Source organism: Thermobia domestica, chromosome 2, assembly GCF_964235325.1.
Source record: "Thermobia domestica chromosome 2, izTheDome1.hap1.1, whole genome shotgun sequence".
NCBI lineage: Eukaryota > Metazoa > Arthropoda > Insecta > Zygentoma > Lepismatidae > Thermobia > Thermobia domestica.
Genome location: NC_137455.1, coordinates 343414411 through 343430510, shown reverse-complemented (window position 1 = coordinate 343430510; position 16100 = coordinate 343414411).

Sequence of the window (16100 nt, the reverse complement as noted above, 5' to 3'; positions counted from 1 at the left end):
GTTTTCTAATTATAGAGACACTAAATTCATATTCAAGAATAGTTTCTTGTTACTTATTATCACTTTTCATTTGTAAATGAAACCTGAAGTTACAGTGGGTTTCAGTATCTTCCTATTTTATCAATCTATTTTAGTAGAATGATAAGAGCAGAAAAGTTATATATTTTTGGGACGTTGAATCCATGTCAAAAATTAAAACAGTTTATCATTGCCACTTACGGTTTTCGCTCTGATACTTATGAAATGATCGCGTTTCTTTATTGATAAGACATCCCATCCTTACGCATACCATAGTTTGGAAGTCTAAAGTTGAGAACAGTATCTCAACACTAAAGCGCCTGACGCATTCGGATTATATTAATAAGACTTTGATAAAATATTAACTTAAAAATATGTTATCCAGCCAAGTTTGGAAGCAGCTCAGTGATTCTCAAAATGGATCCCGCTATCACGTTCCAAAGGATCCTTTACATATTTTCAATTAGATAGCAGTGTTCAATTGTCGCAGTCATACAAAAAATTATATAATAATTCTTCGATTAAAATCTGTTGTTTTCTCTCAATTATGGATATGAAAAGGGAATGAATACGGATATAATTAGAATATTAAACTCCTATAGTTCGAAAGTTTATCGCAGCCTAACAGCGTGAAATGAAACTTGCTTGTTTCTTTGAAGTACAGGAACAGTAGTGATTTTAGATTTTCCTCACGTGGAACTTCCAATACAGGGGAAGAGTAGGAGTTTGAAAAGCAGTACAGTAAAGATACTGACAATTCACATTGAGCAGAAGTATGGCCCCGGGGGATTTCCGCCCGGTTCATTTGAAACCATCAGTGTCCAGGAACATCCGAAAAATTGCGGTTATCCTAAGTAAATCCAAGAAAGTATTGACTTTTATTTCTCGTATGGTCACTCGGAATTAAATAATATAATTTAGATTCAGAAATCAATTTATGTCAGAGTACGACATAAGTGAGAAAACGGATAGAATACAAAATTAGGGCCACGTGTATTCGACAGTGTTATGGTTCAGTTTCATGGTACTTGAATAAAATGTTATAATTTGAAGAGAGGACGTTTCCTGTGTTAGATTTATACGCACGATACAACTGTTAGCCATGTACCATGTCGGTTTATTGTGTTCGGGAATTTTATTTGTCTCAAAACATAGGAACCCTATGCGTGCATCAAGAATGCTGTAAAAGCAACAATGACTCGTTGTTTTACGAGGAAAACAATAGCACTTCGTACAGAAAGGAAAGCGCATAGTTTGAAACAGACTGGTATGCTTATAAGCCAAACAAGACAAAGTTTCTTGAAGGAAAGCAATTTTGCCTTTTCCGAAAAAACACCCTTCCACTCCCCTTTTTGCTCCGTTCTCGAGATCTCCTCTCCTGCAATCTTCTCCCTTAGCTTGTTTGTTTTTCTTTTTTTTCTTTTCTTAAAGAAAAAAGAGAAAATAAGAATGTAAGAGAAAGGGTTTAGTTTGGTTTCGTCGGACCGTTTCAGTTTCGCGGACTTTTCAAGGATTCAAGTATCGTCTTTTGCTCTGCTACTAAAGGCATTCTTGCACGGACGACTGTTGTATGAGAAGGAAGGGGAATATGTATGTATGTGTGTGTGTGTGTGTTGCTTTTGACTTATCTGGATGAAGGCACTTTTTTATTTTATTTTTTTTACAGTACACTCTGAACCACTTCGTGAGCAGATCACGTTACATAGGAGGAGGACAGGGGGAGGTTTTCTCATTTCTTCGTCCCTCTTTTGCGACTCTTCCTCCTCCTCCATGTCTTCTTCCGGTGTATATGTGTGTGTGTGTGTGTGTGTGTGTGTGTGTGTGTGTGTGTGTTCTACTCTACTACACAGTCTCAAAAACTTTCGAAGCCCATTCTTCTCCTCATCTGGAAAGCCTTGGGAAAGAGCGTGATTCAACAGCTTCATGTGGTGTTGATAGCATGAAACACACTCTCAAGTTGGGTGCCATATTTTTCTATTTTTCTTCAAGACACTTATAGCTTGGTTGATATTTTACATGTAAAACAATACTTCAAATATGTTTGTGTTTTTAGATGTAAAAATATACAGAAGAGAAACAGTCTCAAATCTAGGCATGATAAATATAAAAGAAGTAGCAGCGTCATGTGTACATCATGTAAAAAAGTTTGGCTTGTATGGTGTGATATTTTCTGAATAAAACCGGAAGTGGTAATAGATTTCTATCACTTTCAACTTTAGTAGATACAATAGATTAGAATGGAGATGGAATGCATTATTGGGAATCTTAATTGATCGCAAAAAATAAATTCTCTCTTATTATTAGTTTTCACTCTTTAGCGATGAACAGTAAAACCAGGAGTGGTTAATTCCTGTCACTTCCGGTTTTAATAGAGGGTTAACATGGAAGATGGTACGTATTCTTAGAACACTAAAAGATTCCAAAAAACTGCTTCTCGCGATTTATTATCTTTTTTGCTCCACGTAGATCAATATTCAAACCGGAAGTTGTAATGGATTTGTATCACTTACAGTTTTAGTAGAGATTTAGTGGTGGTGAAATATTCTTAGGGTGCTGGTAATTGATCGTAGAAATCCTCTTCTAGCTTTTTGCCCTGTAACGATCAATGTTAAACCGAAAGTCGTTTATTTCTATCACTTCAGTTCATATCGATTGACTAACTCGAATCCTAAGTTTTAACCCTCTACACTCTGGTCAAAATCGATGGTGATTCATCAAGAAGTTCATTAAGTTTTGTCCCTCCCGAACGGATACATACACACGCGGGCACAGTAAATATATGCATAAAAGAGTTTTGGTAAACCAAACTCCTTACAAATAGTTAAACATTATTGGCATCACGTATGCTTCACTATTACCGACAGTTACTACGCGTTTGATTTATTTATACAGACAGCAAGATTGTGATATAAGAGGTGACATAAGAAATATGGCAGTGTTGTCACAGGTACTATTTTTACGTGAAAATTCTTGCATGTATGTACGTGTTTCGAGAAAAAAAGCATAAGTTACAGCAAATCATTTTTAGAGCAGTTGTTTACATGTTTAAAGTCACTGAAGTTTACATGCTTTGAATATGTAAAACCTTTTTAACATGGGATTCAAATATTAAACCATGGCTATTTACTTAACTATTGTATATGAAAAAAATTAGACACTAAAGAATACTAGTTGTCCCCGTCCAAACAGATAACTTCCGCTTGCTAACACTGCAGTTTAAAATCGTGCCTCGTTCTACTGTGACCTGTAAGAAGGGCTCGTTTCCACAGAATATTCTCATGACTTTCGATTTTTCGATGTTGATTTCCATTACGTATAGTTTTCCAGTATCATCTATTTCGCCAATCATCTCCTGTAGTCCTTCTTCGGTTCTAGCTATAATAAGCATATGATCTGCATATTTGATCTTGTTCATGATTTGCCCTCCAATCTTGAAATCTCCAATTCCCATTAATGCTTCCTTCATTAAAGATTCACTGCAAATGTTGAATAATTGGGGCGCCATATACATCCTTGTTTGACTCCTCTTCCAATCTCCACACTGTTGGTTTATCCTTCATTTAACAGCAATTTCACTTGTTGTTGTATGTACATTTTACGAATGAGTTCGTCTGTCTCTGCACTTTACCCCGATTTCTTTAAGTACTTTTCAGAAGTTTGATCCAATTGACCTGGTCGAAAGCATTTTACCAGCCGATGAAGCACAAATACAACTCTTTCTTTACGTCAAGAACTCCTTCTGATATAATTCTCATTAACTCAATACCATCTCTAGTGTTTTTTTCCTTTCCGGAATCCAAATTGATCTCCAACTTACAAGATACTGTTGTCTCATATTGTACTCGTATAATGTGAATGCATTCAATACTTGATCTCTTGGGGCACCCGTTAATATCACTCTACTAACTCAAATTTTCTCATGCATTACTTTGGTTTGATGTAGATCCATTTTAGAGATTGATACTTAAAGAACTTTGAATTTCGAAAAATAAGGAATAACGCTTTTGTACAAATCGTATACTTTATTTCTCTATGTAAGAATGGAAAGCAATCAAAGTGTACGTTTAGAAAGTTCATGCGAGCTAATAGATGAAAGAGATCTTAGCTTAAAATCGCATAAATGTAAACCTACAGCGGTTAGTGTACGCGCCTTTGGCGTGGGAGATCCGGGTTCGATTCCCGGCTATAGTCATGTGGTTCGAATTCCGCGTTAATCAGTAGGTCCACGTCTCATATAGCTTCGTTGCTGAAAGGGACGTTAAACTCAATATCAAACCAACTCAACTCAATGTAAATCTACAGGTATCTAACAATATTTGTACAGTATATTAGTTCTGAAAAGTACATAGTCACAATATCACTTCCAAAAACCGTGAACTTTCAAAAATAAGTTATTATTCATGTACTATAAATAAGTAATTATTATTTCTTTTTATTAAATTTATTTTCCTTGATTTTTCCTCTGCAAAGTCTTTCAGAATTTTGTATAAATTTAAATTCCTGCTAATTACAGATTCAAAGGATAAAATTGCCTAACTGTTCAAACGTTCTTGCTGAATTCGTGGTCTCAACTAATTTTTGGTCAGTTTCAACTTTAAATACTACTTTCTCCAAATACCACAGTCACTGAGATCGCCAAGAAAAGTGTATTCTTCTATGTACTTCGGAACGAAGAGTATATTACACTGTAGCGTGCCACCCCGCTACGCAAGGTCCGATTCGAAGCGATCAATCCATTCGGCTTAAGTTTGGCCCTGCGTTCGATGTTGTACGCCGAGAATGGAATTCGGGATCTGGTGCACCCAGTGATGATTTCAGAAGATTTTCAGTACAAGATTGACTGTCGCAATCTTCGAAGATTCAGTTGCATGTCCCGTCATGTAAAATCCGCGTAGGTAATAGCAGTATATTTTATTGCAAAAAGGTAGGAACAAATATCCTTGTTAAGTCTCCTATATGGAGGATGAGTGATATATATAAAACTGTGAATAAATGTATTTCTAAGGAACAACACTGTAACTGGGCCTAGAGCCTGTTGTGTTGAGTAAAATCACCGGGGGAGGTACTGTAATACTGCGAAAATTATAGTAACTCACACTGAGCGCGGTCGGAGATATGCTTGGGGAAGTAACGTCGTAACTCTGAGGGTAATTTTTCCCAAACTATCCCCTAAATTCATCGCTGGGGGCATCAAATATAAGGTCACTAACCACTGGAAAACCACAGAAGAAGACAGGTTTAGATGGTGTAGTTATGGTAGAATAAAACTATATTAAGTATGATATTTAAAAGTGTGAGTATCATGTGTTGTAAATAAATGAGAATAGGAAAAAATTGATGTCAAAGTAATACAGTATTTCAAGGTTATTTGGTGGAACTGAGGAACATTGAAAACAAAATTCAGCTGATGTAAACAATCAAGCTCTGGAGATTTCCACGTTAACATTTAAACACTACAATGCTCTATAATGAGAAGAAACAACACTACTGAACTCATAAAATCATGAATGAATTGCTATCCGTGACAATAGACTACAGTAGAAAAAAATGTTGTAAGTGTACTTGAAAAGAAAGAGACATAAGTAGTCTCTAGAGGGGGAAAAATCGTTACATAAAATTCCCTTTTTTCCCCATGTTGACTGTTCTTTTTTTTTTTTTTTTTTTTTTGTAAGATTTTGAAAATGAAGGCCGAAAAAGTATTGTTTTATTTCATTCTCTGGAAATCATGTATACATTTTCTATAGTTTCTTTGCCGCATTTATTTCTTCATTTGTTCATATACATGAGGCTCTTACGTAGGATGCCAGGCATTCCTTAAGGTACTATACAAAATACACACACACACACACACACACACACACACATATATATATATATATATATACCAAAGAAGAAGCTTTCATATATGACTTGAAGGGAGTTTCCCATCTTTATACATCCCAAAGCACGCATCTTAGCTCCTATGCACCACGCCTCTTTAGACTCTACCTATTATGATGCACGTACCATTCGTACGGGTAGAAAATGGACTAAAGAGGCAGGCAGTGTATTGCAGAAACACGTGACCCCCAAGGAAGTGGTCTATTGGGAATTGGAAAAAAGAAATTCGAGTCCCTTGGATGATAAAGAACGTCCCAAAATCCCATACACGTACACTTTTAGAAGTCCCTTTCCCCAGTTTCAAACGCCTTCGTTTTTCCGCTTCGATGTGCCGAAATGAGCGGGAATCCTGTTCTCATTCTTTTCAACCTGAAAGTGGGTTCGGTCATGCTTTGAGTAAAAGAAAAAGAAAGTAAAGAAGAGTGAACGTACACAAGAGTGCTATTTTCTTATGCATAACATGAATTTTAAGCTTTGTTACTTACCACATGTCTGTTTTTCTTTTTTGCAAAGAAAATACATAAATTCTCATTAGAAGAGCTATTGTGTTTTCAAATTCCTTGTGTTTGTACAGGCCTAAACACCAGCTTCTAAGTACATTCTATATGTATGTAATGTTTACTATTTTCTTCATAAAATCTTCGGTCTCGGGTGAAATTTTAGACTTCTAACGAACATAGCATCTATATGAACTGGAGTTTATTCTCTCGCAAGTTAACATACTAAAATAACGGAGTAAAAATCTTTGACACTAAATGGGAAAGTGAATACAGTGCATGTTTAATGCATATATCTAGTGGCGGATCTAGGAGGTAAAAACTGGGGGCAATCAGAACCCACACTATGATATAGGTATATCATGAGTTCACTATAAACTTTCATAAATACATAAATAATACTTAAATTATTTTTGTCAGACAAAAAACTGTGAGAGCTACCTGCCCCAGCCTCTGCTAGGTCCGTCACTGCATATACCTAAAACATGTAGCGGCTATCAAAGTTACTTACTCCGTAACACGAAAAACTACTTAAATGATAGGAAAACGACGAGAGACTGATGAAAGATTAGAGTGGTAGTGTAATATTACCCTATGAAAAGTTTCAGACACTGCATATTTCTCTGACATGTTATTTATAAAGTAACCAGCCTTTATTTCAATAATCAATCTGAAGAAACATATACAATGAAAAGTAACAAGTCTGGCAATATTCTGGTATCATACGGTACATACTATGTTTATTAAAGTACAATGAAACCAGGTTAATACTCAAAATATAGTCCCTTGTATTGGGCGGTCAGCAGCCATATTCTTGCCAGTTGCTCGATTCCACGTCGATACAACTTTTTGTCTTTAGAGGTGAAAAAAAAATTAGTCACTACTCTTTCCACATTTTGCTAGGTGGTGAGGCATCGTAACTTTAAGAAAAAAAAGTCATGGACCGAAACAGGTAATCGGAAGGGGCAAGGTCAGGAATATATGCCGAGTGTGGTATCAGTTAGATGCCGTCAAATTCTTGCACTTTTTGTTGCGTTTCTCGAACCGAGTATGGTTTTTCGTTATCTTGTTACAGCAGGGCACGCTTTTGATTCAACAATGCAGGATATTTTTGGCGAATGTGCAGCATACATCCACTACAACTGTTCGGAATAAAAGCGAGCATTAATGGTACGTGCGTTAGGAACAAGCTTAAAGTGAATTAACCCTCGTAGATCCACCAGACAGAGCAAGACTTTATGGTCGAAACGGGCCAGTTTGACTGCCGGCTCTGGAACTTGGTCCTTGATCAATCACTGTTTCTACACATTCAGATTACTGAAAAACATCCTCTTTTCGTCGGATATGATAATCTGCTTCATAAAATGCACATGATCCGTATTTTGGGGCAGTTGTCGACGCACATCCAATCTCCTCTGACAGTGAGCCTGAACTGGGGTCAACTCATGTGACACAATGTGCCAGCTCCTGGTGATTTTACGAGTTCGTGGAAGTGACAGACTATAGTGGACTGGAAATCCTCGTGTACTGGTGGATGGATGTTTCTCAATGGCGTGTTCTATGTCCTGAGAGTCTGTTATCCTGGGACAGACCTTGGCTTGTCTATCCGACCAAAGCTTGGCTTGACCTGGCTAAAGACCTTGGCTGATCTTTCACATTTTTAAAACCTGAACGAAATTTCTGAAATCAACGAGCTGCTGCTGTGTGCTGTGATTCACTGCACCTTCCGTTTTCGTACGACAAATGTTTTGGTTGCTGCCGCAGCGTTATGCCCAAGTTCGAACTCATTAGAATAACAATTCAGGTATCAGACATTGTTGAACACTCATGGTTATTGACACTATAAACTAACTGAAGATATCGGCCTTCGTGTTAAATAGTCCGCTTGCCGTACCCACATAAAATTGTACTTACGGTCAATCACGACGTATACACGCGCCTGCTGTTTGAATTGTGAAAATATTGTAAGACTTACGACTCACTTTTGTAGCTTAGAGATCGAAGCATTCTCAGTGGCGGATCTAGAAGGTAAAAATTGGGAGTGGCAGTCGGACCCCAGATTACGATAGGTATATAATGAGTTTACTATAAACTTTCAAAAATAAATAAAAATAGTTTCAATTATTTTTGTCACTCAAAAACTGTGGGGGCTAGGCCATCCGGCCTCGGACTAAATCGGCGACTGGGCATTCTTAATCATTATTACACTCAGCTCTCTAACATTGATATGTCGATTTCCTCGAGTTCGTTCTGTTGTATTGTTCCATAAGTGACTAGGGGAGAGAAAGGGAATGGCGATCAGTTGGGAATAGCGATCATCCCACTTTGCCCTCTTGCGTGACCCGAGGAGAAGTCAAACTAGTGCTGCCATCTGCCTCTTGTAGCAAAGATTCCTGTGTGTTGTCGAGGAAGTTGTCAGAATAGATTGAAGTCTACAGCGTGCTGAAACTTATTTTTGTTGATTTTCTTACAAGGATCTGCATATTTCAACTCACGAAAGATGCAATTTACGTCGTAAGATCTTAAAGTTACTAAGATTCATAAAAAGTTATACTTACATCTAATTCACTACACACAGTTATATTTTTAAAAAACATGTTTGACAATATAACCAGCTCAATTTTCAAAATGGCGCAATGTTGGGAATGCCGATCAACGTGATCGGTTTACTAGCATGGTGATCACCATCCCCAACAAACTTTTGGAATACTTCTCCAGTCAAAAATTATAAAAGAGGCTAGACCTAAGATAGATAATACGCCTACTTTAGTCAAATACTGAAACTTTGGTATCGGTGTAACCTTTTTGGATCGTGGGCGCATGCTGACTGTAATGCTGTTGACTCACTACGTGGATATATCTGTGACGCGTCTTTGAAAAAACGTTAATAAAACATTCAGTTGACGTTTCTCAGTCTTTCGAAGGCGCAGTTTAGCAAAAAAAGAAGAAGAAGAAGAAAGAAAAGAAAAGGAATGCCTATGGAACTATGTGTGTTTATTAAGCTTGTACTGTGATCGCCATTACCAACATGTGATGGGAATGGCGACCAAAGTATCAATTCGACTTTTTTCCATCGTGTTCCCGAACTGAAAGAATGATCCTCTTTTTAGTTTACACACTTATTGTAGAAGGATTGCAGTATGTATTTACAAATTTGTTTCAATATATTTTGCAAATGAAACTGCGTAATAACCCATTTTTCTTAGGTGATCGCCATTGCCCACCTCTCCCCTACTCTTAAAGCACTGACTGGAATAATAAGATGAAATATGTCATCATAAAAAATCATTGCATCAAGAATCATGTTTACAGACTACATTCCAACATTGTATTGTCGGTTTTTTCCAGTGATTCCCTGTCATATTATTCCAAAATTAGTAGTCTGAAAAACTACACTAATCAAACTAGAGAAACAAATATCTTAGGAATTACCACATATTGAACCATCATTATTGTCAGCACTCCAATATTGCAACGTCGGTTTTCTTCAGTTGTTTTTCTTTTTTTTTTCTGCCATGTTATTTGTGAAATTACCAGTTACTAGTCCTAAAGTATTACAATAATCAATCAGATGAAACATTACGTCTTAGAAATCGTCGCATCGCGAATCAACATTACACACAATATTCGAACATTATAACTTGGTTTTCTTCTGTCCTTCCCTGGTGTATTATTCTCCGCTTTCTCAACAGAGATAAAATCAAATCATAGTATTTTACCTGGTAATATGTGCATTTATTCAACTCAATATACTTAAAAAAAAGAAAGAAAGAACAGTTGAGAATGCTCCAATAGTTGAGTTGATTTTAGTTTAGCGTCCCTTTCAGCAGCGAGGTTATATGAGACGTGGACCTACTGATTAACGTGGAATCCGAACCACATGAACTCCCGCCGGGAATGCTCCAATAGCATTGCAAGAACGAACTTAAAAACGAATGGAGAGATGGAGCGGGAAGGATAGCTGTGATTGTTCCTACATGTAAAAGTAAATATCTTTATCCGTAACCTTGTTCTACTTCTCGCAAAAATTAGCAAAATCATCTTTCTATGACTTATAGTTCCCGAGATGTGGCTCCTTAAATCTTCCAAATTCAACCTTTTTTGGTCAATATGTGGGGAACGGTGGACAGTTGGCCAGTAGCCAGTTGATTAGAGGCCACCGGTTACTATTTGGTAGCAAAATGTTCATCCTTCTCTTAGGCATTGATCAACGCCAATATGATATCTTTATGACTTACGGTTCCCGAGATATGGCTCCTTAAATCTCTGGAAATCGGTCATTTTTTGGCCAATATATCGGGAACGGTAAGAGTGACGTGAAAACTTTAATCACTTCCTCAGGTAGTTTTTGATGCTGTGTCGAATGCAGAGTTTAAAATTGAAAAAAATAGCAAATAACAGACAGACACACAGACATAGAGATTCAGTAACGAATTTTTTAAAGTTCGTTGAAAATACTTGCACTATTACCGATATTTCGATTGGCAACATCATCTTCTCCAAAGTAAAGAAAAAACTAAGAGAGTTACTGTTACGATAACAAAACGTTGGAAGAAGTGAATGTTATTAGTTATAGAAGGTTGTTAGTATTACTTATAACCTTGAATTAGTGGTGTACAGAAACTGAAAATTATCAAATTGATTGCTGCTATATGATAATCACAAGAGGATTCAGTAATTGCACACTTGTTACTGCATGCAGGTCAATGATTTTTGAACCCTGCTTCCAGAAAAGGACAGCAGAATCATTCCAGAAATTTAACAGTATGGGGGCTTGATTGTTCATCAATGTAAGAGTTTCACGTTATTAATTAGTATATGATTATATAATTTACTAAAAACCTCGATAAAGGCAATTGACCCTGTGCCCTCCCCAAATGACGCCCCTGCCGAACAGAGGAACGGAATCAAACTATGAGGGAGGTGCACTAAGACACAATTTGCTAAAGGACGTATCCAGCACAAATGTAGCATGTAGCCCCAATTTTAATTTATTATAGCTCGGAACGGGACGGTTAGAACTCGGAGGAAACAAAACCCTCCCGCGGAAATATATAAGAAACGCTTTTCTTGTGAGCAATATTTAATTTTTGCTTCAAAGTTTTCGCGCAAATCCATTGTTCTAATAAATACGTCGTTTGCAATATTTGTTTACTGCATTTTCTTGTGTGCCATAAATATCGAATTGTTATGTTACATTTCTGTCTTATATATCACTCTGTCGATACACGCAATAGTTTTAAATATCTGGAACATCTTTACGTAAATGTATGGAATAACGAAAACATTGCTTTAGCTCCTACACGTAGCAACAACTTGAGCATGATTTGAGATTATTCCGATTTTTATGTAAAATCAATTCCATGTTTCTCTGTATGTAGTAGTGAGTGGTATGTGATGAATACTTTCAGCAATACTCCTTTCAAACATCGCTATCAATCTTTAATCAAACTTTGCACGGTGATTGAAATCGCCAAGAGGAACAGATAGTCTCAATATTTTAAGAATTAGCATGCCGTTGATGAATAAATTGTAGGCGAACAACTGCTTCATATACCTTAAATCGGACTGAAATGAAATAAAATCTTGAAGTTTTAGGTGCAATGCTTATGCCGTCTATGCTAAAGGAGACGGAGATGATGAGAAATGAATGAAATAGTGGAATGGAGATAGTATGAGGAAACGTGAGAACCCCGAGGAAACCCTGGTTATGGCTATACGGTGTTTGTCCACCACAGAGCTCACTTGGCCCGAGCTGAGATCTAACCAAGCACATCATGCACCAGAGATGAACACTCTACCACTAAGCCACCGCGGTTCCCGAAAATCGGACTATTCGTATTGAAATCTTTGTCCCTGCATCTATCAGTTATTTTACCATATTCCGTCAAGAGTATGGCCCTACTTATGGTAATGTGTTTGGACCAACTTGTGACTAAACTATCAACTTCTTACGTACAATATTGACCAAAAAATACTTCAGTTTCATAGACTATGAAAGTCGAAAAGCAATTCTCGTTATCTTTTACAGTTTTTCCTCTGATATCTATCAACAGAGAAATAGACGGGCAAAGTGTTCTATTGGACTTCCATGGAAGACCCGGGTTGGATTCCTGGCTGGAGAACATGTGGCTCGGGTCCCACGTTAAACTGTAGGTCCACATCTCATATAGTTTCACTGGTGAAAGGGACGCTAAATTCAAAATCAAATCAAATTAAATCTATTAGACTTCCCTTTCCTTTACTTAGTATGTGTACTATATAGAAGCTCAAAACCATTTCACGCTATTTCTTGCAGTTTTTGTTCTGGTACTGTCGACAGACAAACAGACGGACAATGCCGTTATGTTGAAATTCCAATACTTATAGCGTATTATGGAAGCTAAAACCATTGCCCGTTATCTTGTACAGTTTTTCTTTTTGACATATGCCGACAGACAGACGGACAAACGGAGGGGATCATTCTATTACACTTTCACTATAGAAGCCTAAAACCATTTCTGCTATCTTTTACAAGACAGACGGACAAACCGACAGGGTCATTCTATTTCACTTCCGCTATAGAAGCCTTAAAAAATTTCTCGCTATATTTTACAAGACAGACGGACAAACGGACAGGATCATTCTATTACACTTCCGCTACAACAGCCTAAAACCATTTCTCGCTATCTTTTACAAGACAGACGCATAAACAGACAGAGTCATTCTATTACACTTCCGCTATAGAAGCCTAAAACCATTTCTCGCTATCTTTTACAAGACAGACGGACAAACGGACAGGGTCATTCTATTACACTTTCGCTATAGAAGCCTAAAACCATTTCTCGCTATATTTTATAAGACAGACAGACAAACGGCCAAAGCCATTCTATAACACCTCCTCTTTGGAAATCTAAAATAATTTCTCGCTTTTACAATTTTCTTTTATGTCTATCTACAGACAGACGGACAAACGAACAAGTTCATTCTATAGCACTTCAGCTAAGAAAGTCTATAACAATTTCTCGCATGCTTTCATACCAGTTGACATACTGAACATACGAAGAAAAGACAAAATTATTCTGTAGCACATGTACTAATTATTCATAGTAAAGTTTCAATATTTACAGTAATATTTCGACATTCCTTGTAATTTCTGATAACTGTTAACAGATAAACAGACGGACAGATGGATATACCGTTCTATCGGACTTCCACAGACGGACAAAGTCATTCTTCAAAAGTTGGTCTCCAATTGAATAGCATATTTTTAAATCTAAAGGGCCTTTTCCACAATTTTTCTCTTTTACTCTCATAGGCCTATTTATCGACACATAGACAGACAGACAGACGGACGTACCAAGTCCCCAAGTGGATAAGTTTTTCGTTACTTATCCATACTACACTACGTTGCGGTGGGTCAGTGGTAAGGTGCTCACCTCTAGTACGTTGTGTGCCTGATTCGATCCCAGCTCATACCATTTGAACTTTATGGTGGACAAACACCGTGTACGTAGTTTTCTCTCGGTGTTCTTGCGTTTACTTTTACTCTTTTCTCTCCACCATTTACGTAGTGCCATCATAACCATCTTCTTTAGCCTTTGTGCATAAGTGTGGGATATTAAACTAAAAAATCGAATTCATTTATGCATAGCACAATATGAAAATTTAAAAATTCATTACTTTGAAATTATTTCTTACCTTCTGATTATATTGATAGTGTAGTTGTAAGTTGAGCAAATATCATACTGCATGATTTTGAATCAATCGTCATGAACTACAGAAGTTATGCATGGCTGTTGCTTTCTGATCGTCTAAAACGGGAAGAATCGATGAAACTTGCCTCTAGGTTCGAATTCCCGCCGGAGTCCGTACGTGGAGATGGCCAACAGAGGGCCATTTTCCCAGAGGATTTGTGGCTAGCGATCACGTTATCTATTCTCACGGGAAATAGGAATAATTTTGTTATTGTGCAACAGGGTTACAAGCGGTCAGGGAAACATGTGTATGTGTACGAATACTTTACCTATTTTCCCAGCAGTTCTCGTTCTTAAAATATGCAAGAGATCTTATTCATATTGAATTATACTGGTTTATTGAAAATATAATAAACACTCTAGAAATAATACAGAAGCGAAACTCTTAGAGACAAGCGTCTTAAACATGAGTTTATATAGAATGTACCGAAGTTTGTATACTGAAAAACGATATGTTAATAGATATACAGTGCGGCAATTAAGGTACGAAACCAGGTGTGTCAATTTATTTGAAATAGGTATTTCCTTTGTCTATACAGTTTTGTATTACCCAGTAAATAATGAAATGACTTAAGGAAATCCCGGACTATTATAGTGTTCAAAGTACTCGTCTCTACTTTCTGGGATGCTCTTAATGTACGAAAAAAACAAAGTAATCGCAGAGGGACAGGTTTAGCAAATACGTATGTATATAGTTTGTGATAACACACAAACACCTTTTCTGGGGACCAAAGACCCACGAACAGTCACTAGGTTGGATGTGTTTTCGAGAGTTGTTTTGCGAAATTTCAGTGGAGGCCAGCCCAGTGCTCAGGTTTCACACGTATGATTCTACGCATTTGATAATTCAGAACTATCATTAAAAATCCCAATTACAGTTTAGTCGCTGCTGGACAATTCCTTTGTTGTGGTAAAAAAAAAAAAAAAAGATTCAGGAGTGTCTTGATCTTTCATTTCGATTGGCGAATACTTTTAGATGGGGATGAATCCGAACCCTTTCTCTCAATACATTGACATTTTGTTCTCGGTAAACCCATGCGTTGTCCTCTGTACTGATGTTCTGGAGAGTTGAGATGTTTGAATCCCTTTCCGCGGCGACCATCTGTTCCTGGTAGTAATGCATCGACTTCACAGTTAACAGCAGAAACGGCTTGTGTTTCTCTGAGTGCTCCGTTATTATATGGTGATAAGTCTAGTTATTTAGTCCTAGGAGATGTGATATTAACCTGAGACTTGTATTTCTTTAATGGCTTCGAACAACTAAAAGAAACGGACGATTAATGACAGTAACGAATTACGAATTATTCGTGGAATGAAGATGTAGGAGGACTCTGGTGTCCTCCACAAATCCACATGACCTGGGATCGAATTCGTGACTCCTTGCAGCAGAAGTCTCCCTGAGTCCTCCATTACTGAATCGCTGTTCCCCTTACTAGAGGGAATAAGAGAGCTGGATTAAGAGAAGCATTCGAACCACTAACAAGTGCAAAACGATTATCTCTATTACTATTGCAATAACTACAGGATGTTCCGTTATTCCTGCTCTTTGACAAGTACAAACTCTTTTTGAAAGTTTCCACGAGAAACAAATACGTGAATTAAACTTGAAAGTCACTTAAGATTTGTGTTTCAAACTTTTTTTTTTTTTTTGCGTGTAATAAATATACATGTTGTTACATGTTGATGAGACTGTATATAGTGCAAAACAAAAATGAGTTATTGGAAAGCAATGCAAAAAAAGGAAAATCATATTTGAACTTACTAACGCATGTGGGAGTTGATGTACCCTGGTATGTATGCATATTATGTTCAAAATAACTCAAATTGTATTATATGTGTACCTAACACACAATTTGAATTATTGTGAGCACGAGGATATAATAACCGAGGACAATGTGGCAACGTTGACTGTGACGCAGGGTTGTCAGTTTCAGCTGGTGCGGTTGGGTTGGTGGGACTGAGCGGGCTG